This window comes from Patagioenas fasciata, chromosome 21 (assembly GCF_037038585.1).
Source record: "Patagioenas fasciata isolate bPatFas1 chromosome 21, bPatFas1.hap1, whole genome shotgun sequence".
NCBI classification, from domain to species: Eukaryota; Metazoa; Chordata; class Aves; order Columbiformes; family Columbidae; genus Patagioenas; species Patagioenas fasciata.
Genome location: NC_092540.1, coordinates 10611243 through 10618243, shown reverse-complemented (window position 1 = coordinate 10618243; position 7001 = coordinate 10611243). Strand labels below are relative to the sequence as shown.

The 7001-nt window shown below is 62.1% G+C and overlaps 1 long non-coding RNA gene across 1 annotated transcript in view; it reads left to right on the top strand.

Annotated features, from left to right (window-relative positions):
* Nucleotides 1–351: 351 nt before the first annotated feature.
* LOC139829572 (uncharacterized) overlaps nt 352–7001 on the top strand; it is a 63609-nt gene continuing 56959 nt past the window's right edge. Inside the window, exons 1-2 of the long non-coding RNA XR_011742091.1 lie at nt 352–429; nt 1467–1526. This is a non-coding gene — a long non-coding RNA (uncharacterized lncRNA). The remainder of the gene's footprint in view (nt 430–1466; nt 1527–7001) is intronic.

The window sequence follows — 7001 nt, the reverse complement described above, 5'->3', positions numbered from 1 at the left end:
CCCGTTGACTCATTGATCCCCATTGCCCCCCATTGCCCCCCATTGATCCCCATTGATCCCCATTGCCCCCCATTGATCCCCATTGCCCCCATTGCCCCCCATTGATCCCCATTGTCCCCATTGACTCCCATTGCCCCCCATTGCCCCCATTGTCCCATTTCAGGTAAAAGAGGACATAAACAAGAGAGAAAAAACAAAACACAACACATTTGGGTACTCCTGGGTCCTTTGGGGCACTCCTGGGTCCTTTGGGGCACTCCTGGGTCCCTCCTGAACTCCTGGGTCCCTTGGGGTACTCCTGGGTCCCTCCTGAACTCCCCATAGACCCCCATAATTTCCCCCTTAGGGACCCAGGAGTGCCCCATAGTGACCCATAAGTGACTCATGGAGCCCCCTAAGTGCGTTTGGGCCCCACTCGGGTCCCTTCGGGTGAGTTCGGGCCCCACTCGGGTCCCTTCGGGTGCGTTCGGGTCCCCTCGGGTCCCTTCGGGTGCGTTCGGGTCCCACTCGGGTCCCTTCGGGTGCGTTCGGGTCCCTTCGGGTGCCTTCGGGTCCCCTCGGGTGCGTTCGGGCCCCACTCGGGTCCCTTCGGGTGCGTTCGGGTCCCTTCGGGTGCGTTCGGGTCCCCTCGGGTCCCTTCGGCTCCCTTCGTGTATCTTCGGCTCCTCTCGGAGCCGCCTCCGCGCACGCCACGCACAGTGGGCGTGGCCACGCACCCCCCCCCCCTTCCCATTGGCCGCCGCCTGAGGAAGGGGGCGTGGCCTCGCTCGCAGCCGCCGCCGCGGCGGGAAACGATCGTGAGGCGGGAAAAGGGGGAGAAAGCGGGGGGGGGGGGGGGGGAGAGGAAGAGGAGGGGCCGGGGGGGGAGCGGAACAAGGGTTTTGGGGTAAAAAGGGGGGGATTTGGGAGTTTGGCGCCTTTTGGGGCACTTTCGGGTGGGTTCGGGTCCCTTCGGGGAGACTTCGGGCCCCTTCGGGTGGGTGCGGGTCCACTCGGGTGGGTTCGGGTCCCTTCGGGTGGGTTCGGGTCCACTCGGGTGGGTTCGGGTCCCTTCGGGTGCGTTCGGCTCCACTCGGACCCCTTCGGGAAGACTTCGGGTCCCTTCGGGTGCGTTCGGCCCCGGCCGGGACTCGGGCGCCGTTCGGCTCCGCTCGGGCGCCGTTCGGCTCCGCTCGGGCGCCGCTCGGCTCCGCTCGGGCCCGTTCGGCTCCGCTCGGGCGCCGCTCGGCTCCGCTCGGGCCCATTCGGCTCCGCTCGGGCCCATTCGGCTCCGCTCGGCTCTTTCCGTCTCCGCTCGTTTTCCCGCGCTTTCCCTCAGAGCGCGAAGCGAAGCGCGGGGACCCCCGGGGCCGCTTTTTTCGCGCTTTTCCCGAGGTGACAACAGCGGGGGCTTTGGGGACACAGCTCGGGGAGCCTCAGCGGGAGGGTTTTGGGTTGAAAAAGCGCTATTTTGGGTCAATTTTTAGGTGGTTTGTGGCCCTCCCGGCGGGGCAAGATGGCGGCTCCGGACATCGAGGGGCTGCTGGGTGAGTAATGAGGGGGAATTAGGGGTGATTAGCGCGAATTAGGGGGCAGCGGGGATACGGGGGGGTGGGGGGGGTGTTAATTAGCGCTGCTGAGGGTGTTAATTGTTAATGAATGCAGAGGAGGAGCCGTTGCAGGAGCTGCACCCCGGGCTGGCCCCGCTGAGGGGGATTGGGGGGGTGGGAGCGGAGCTGGAGAGGGAGGTGAGACAGGTAAGGGGGCATTGGGGACAATGGGGACAGAGAGAGAGAGTGTGTGCGGATCAGCAGTGATCACCCCAAACCTGCCCCGCAGACACGGCACCCAAAATCCTGCACCCCAAAATACTCTTCCCAAACCTGCACCCCAGATCCTGACCCCAAGCCCTGCACCAAAACCCTGCCCCTCAATCCTGCATCCCCAAATCCTCCACCCCCGATCCTGTCTTCCCAAACCCTGCACCCCAGATCCTGCACCCCCAAATTCGGCCCTACCAAACTCTGCACCCCTAAACCCTACAACTGAAACCTTGCACCCCCTAATCCTGCCCTCCCTACCTTCCTGAACCCCGAAACCTGCACCCCAAACCCTGCATTCCCAAATCTTTCCGTCCTATACCCTCCACCCCTAAACCTGCCCCCAAACCCTGCACCCCAAAGAATTCCCTCCCAAACCCTGCACCTCCAAATCCTGCACCTCAAAGGCCTGGAAACCCAAACCCTTCAACCCCATCCCTGCAACACCAAATCCTGTACCCCAAACCCAGCACCCCAGAATCCTGCACCCCAAATCCTGCCTACCAAACCTTTCACTGCAAACCCCTGCACCCCAAGATTGTGCTGCCCTAAACACTGAACCCCCAAATCCTGAAGACCCGGATCCTTGCCTCCCAAGACTCTGCACCCCCAAATCCTGCACCCAAATCTCTCACCCCCACCACCCTGCACTCCCAACCCCTGCACCCCAAAACTCCACACCTCCAAATCCTGAACCCTGAAACCCCGCACCCCCAAATCCTGTGCCCCAGTCCTGTGAACCCCACACTCTGCAACCTTAAATTTCCCCCCAATCCCCTGCACCCCAAACGCTGCACTCTTAGACCTGACTTCTAAACCCCAAGGGCCCATTGTGACATCCCAGAACCTCCTATTGTCCCCAGGGCCCATTGTGACATCCTGGGGACCCCCATTGTCCCCAGGGCCCATTGTGACATTCAGGGGCCTCCTCTTTGTCCCCAGGGCCCATTGTGACATCCTGGGGACCGCCCCTTGTCACTGGGGCCCATTGTGACGTCCCAGGACCCCCCGTTGTCCCCAGGGTTCATTGTGACGTCTTAGGACCCCCCATTGTCCCCAGGGCCCATTTTGACATCCTGGGGACCCCTCTTTGTCCCCAGGGCCCATTGTGACATCCTGGGGACCCCCCCTTGTCACTGGGGCCCATTGTGACGTACCAGGATCCCTCCTTGTCCCCAGGGCCCATTGTGACGTCTTAGGACCCCCCATTGTCCCCAGGGCCCATTGTGACATTCAGGGCACCCCCTTGTCCCCAGGGCCCATTGTGACATTCCGGGGACGCCTCTTTGTCCCCAGGGCACATTGTGACATCCTGGGGACCCCCCCTTGTCACTGGGGCCCATTGTGACGTCCCAGGATCCCCCATTGTCCCCAGGGCCCATTGTGACATTCAGGGGACTCCTCTTTGTCCCCAGGGCCCATTGTGACATTCCGGGGACGCCTCTTTGTCCCCAGGGCCCATTGTGACATCCTGGGGATCCCTCCTTGTCCCCAGGGCCCATTGTGACGTCCCAGGACCCCACATTGTCCCCAGGACACATTGTGACATCGTGGGGACCCCACTTGTCCCCAGGACCCATTGTGACACTATGGGGTCCCCCCCTTGTTCCCAGGGCCCATTGTGACACCGTGGGTACCACCCTTGTCTGCAGGGCTCATTGAGACATCCCAGGACCCCCCTTTGTCCCCGGGGCCCATTGTGACATCGAAGGACCCCCCTGGTCCCCAGGGCCCATTATGACATCCTGGGGATGCCCCCTTATCACTGGGGCCCATTGTGACGTCCCAGGACCCCCCATTGTCCCCAGGGCCCATTGTGACATCCTGGGGATCCCTGTTTGGCCCCAGGGCCCATTGTGACATCCCAGGACCCCCCCTTGTCCCCAGGGCCCATTGCGACATTCAGGGGACGCCTCTTTGTACCCAGGACACATTGTGACATCCTGGGGACCCCCCCTTGTCCCCAGGGCCCATTGTGACATCCTGGGGACCCTCCTTGTCCCCAGGGCCCATTGTGACATCCCAGGACCCCACTTTGTCCCCAGGGCTTATTGTGACACCATGGGGACCTCCCTTGTCCCCAGGGCCCATTGTGACATCCCGTGACCCCCCTTTGTCCCCAGTGCTATTGTGAAATCCTGGGGACCCCCTTTGTGCCCAGGGCCCATTGTGGCACCATGGGGAACCCCTTTGTCACTGGGGCCATTGTGACATCCCAGGATTCCACTTTGTCCCCAGGGCTCGTTCTGACACCTTGGGGACTCCCATTGTCCCCAGGGCCCATTGTGACATCCTGGGGCTCCCCCTTTGTCCCCAGGGTCCATTGTGACATCCTGGGCAACCCCATTGTCCCCAGGGCCCATTGTGACATCTGGGGGACCCCCTTGTCCCCAGGACCCATCGTGGCACCGTGGGGCCCTCCTTGTCACTTGGGCCCATTGTGACACCATGGGGACGCCCCCTTTGTCCCCAGTACCCATTGTGACATCCTGCTACCCCCCTTTGTCCCCAGGGCCCATTTTGACATTCAGGGGACCCACCATTGTCCCCAGGGCCCATTGTGACATCCTGCTACCCCCCTTTGTCCCCAGGGCCCATTTTGACATTCAGGGGACCCACCATTGTCCCCAGGGCCCATTGTGACATCCTGGGCAACCCCAATGTCCCCAGGGCCCATTGTGACATCTGGGGGACCCCCTTGTCCCCAGGACCCATCGTGGCACCGTGGGTGCCCTCCTTGTCACTTGGGCCCATTGTGACACCATGGGGACTCCCCCTTTGTCCCCAGTGCCCATTGTGACATCCTGCGGACCCCCCCTTTGTCCCCAGGGCCCATTTTGACATTCAGAACACCCACCATTGTCCCCAGGGCCCATTGTGACCTTCAAGGGACCCCCATTGTTCCCAGGGCCCATTGTGACGTCCTGGGGACCCCCTCTGTTCCCAGGGCTCATTGTGACTTTCAGGGGACCCCCCCCTTGTCCCCAGGGCTGATTGTGACGTCCTAGGGCCCCTCTGTGTCCCCAGGGCCCATTGTGACACTTTAGAGACCCCTCTTTGTCCCCAGGGCCCATTGTGACATCCTGGGGACCCCCCCTTGTCCCCAGGGCCCATTGTGACATCCTCGGCACCCCCTTGTCCCCAGGGCCCATTGTGACATCCTGGGGACCCCCTCTTGTCCCCAGGGCCCATTGTGACGTCCCAGGACCCCAGATTGTCCCCAGGGCCCATTGTGACATCCTGGGGACCCCCTTTGTCACTGGGGCCCATTGTGACGTCCCAGGACCCCACATTGTCCCCAGGGCCCATTGTGACATCCTGGGGACCCCCTTTGTCTCCAGGGCCCATTGTGACGTCCCAGGACCCCCCATTGTCCCCAGGGTCCATTGTTACATCCTGGGGACCCCCTTGTCCCCAGGACCCATCGTGACACCATGGGGACCCTCCTTGTCACTGGGGACCCATTCCGACACCCTGGGGAGCCCCCCTTGTCCTCAGGGCCCGTTGTGACATCCTGGGTATCCCCCTTTTTCCCCCTGGACCATTGTAACACCATGGGGACCCCCTTTGTCCCCAGGGCCTATTATTCCGTCCCGGGACCCCCATTGTCCCCAGGGCCCATTGTGACACTTGGGGACCCCCCTTGTCACTGGGGACCCATTGTGACACCATGGGGACCACCCCTTGTCCTCAGGGCCTATTGTGAACATCCTGGGGAACCTCCATTGTCCCCAGAGCCCACTGTTAGTCCTGGGGACCCCCTTGTGCCCAGGTCCCATTGTGACATCCTGGGGAGCCTCTTTGTCCCCAGGGCCCATTGTGACGTCCCAGGACCCCCCATTGTCCCCAGGGCCCATTGTGGCATCCTGGGGACCTCCCTTGTCACTGGGGACCCTTTGTGACACCATGGGGACCTCCCATTGTCCTCAGGGCCCATTGAGACATCCTGGGGACCCCCTTTGTCACTGGGGACCCATTGTGACATCCCAGGAACCCCATTGTCCCAAGGGCCCATTGTGACATCCTGGGGACCCCTCTTTGTCTCCGGGACATATTGTGACACCGTGGGGACCACATTAGTCCCCAGGGCCCATTGTGACATCCTAGGAATCCCCTCTTGTCCCCAGGGCCCATTGTGACATCCCAGGACCCCCCTTTGTCCCCAGGGCTCATTGTGACATTCTAGGACCCCACTTTGTCCCCAGGGCCTATTGTGACACCATGGGGACCCCCCCTTTGTCCCCAGTGCCCATTGTGACATCCTGCCCACCCCCCTTTGTCCCCAGGGTCCATTGTGACATCCTGGGCAACCCCATTGTCCCCAGGGCCCATTGTGACATCTAGGGGGACGCCCTTGTCCCCAGGACCCATCGTGGCACCGTGGGGACCCCCATTGTCACCAGGGCCCATTGTGACATCCCAGGAACCCCATTGTGCCAAGAGCCCATTGTAACATCCTGGGGACCCCCCTTTTTCTCCAGGACGCATTGTGACACCGTGGGGACCTCATTAGTCCCCAGGGCCCATTGTGACATTGTAGGGACCTCCTTTTGTCCCCAGGGCTCATTGTGGCACCATGGGGACCCCCCCCGTGTCACTGGGGACCCATTGTGACACCATGGGGACCCCCCCATGTCCTCAGGGTCCATTGTGACATCCTGGGCACCCCCCATTGTCCCCAGGACCCATTGTGACATCCTGGCCACCCCCTTGCTCCCAGGGCCCATTTTAGCACCATGGGGACCGCCTTTGACCCCAGGGCCCCTTGTGGCACCATGGCAACCACTTTTGTTCCCAGGGCCCATTGTGACATTCAGGGGACCCCATTGTCCCCAGGGCCTATTGTGACACCATGGGGACCCCTCCTTGTCACTGGGGACCCATTGTGACACCATGGGGACCCCCCCATGTCCTCAGGACTCATTTTCACATCCTGGGCACCCCCCATTGTCCCCAGGGCCCATTGTGACATCCCAGAACCTCCTATTGTCCCCAAGGCCCATTGTGACATCCTGGGGACCCCCATAGTCCCCAGTGCCCATTGTGACATTCCAGGACCCCCCATTGTCCCCAGGGCCCATTGTGACATCCTCGGCACGCCCTTGTCCGCAGGGCCCATTGTGACATTCAGGGGACCCCTCTTTGTCCTCAGGGCCCATTGTGACATCCTGGGGACCCCCCCTTGTCACTGGGGCCCATTGT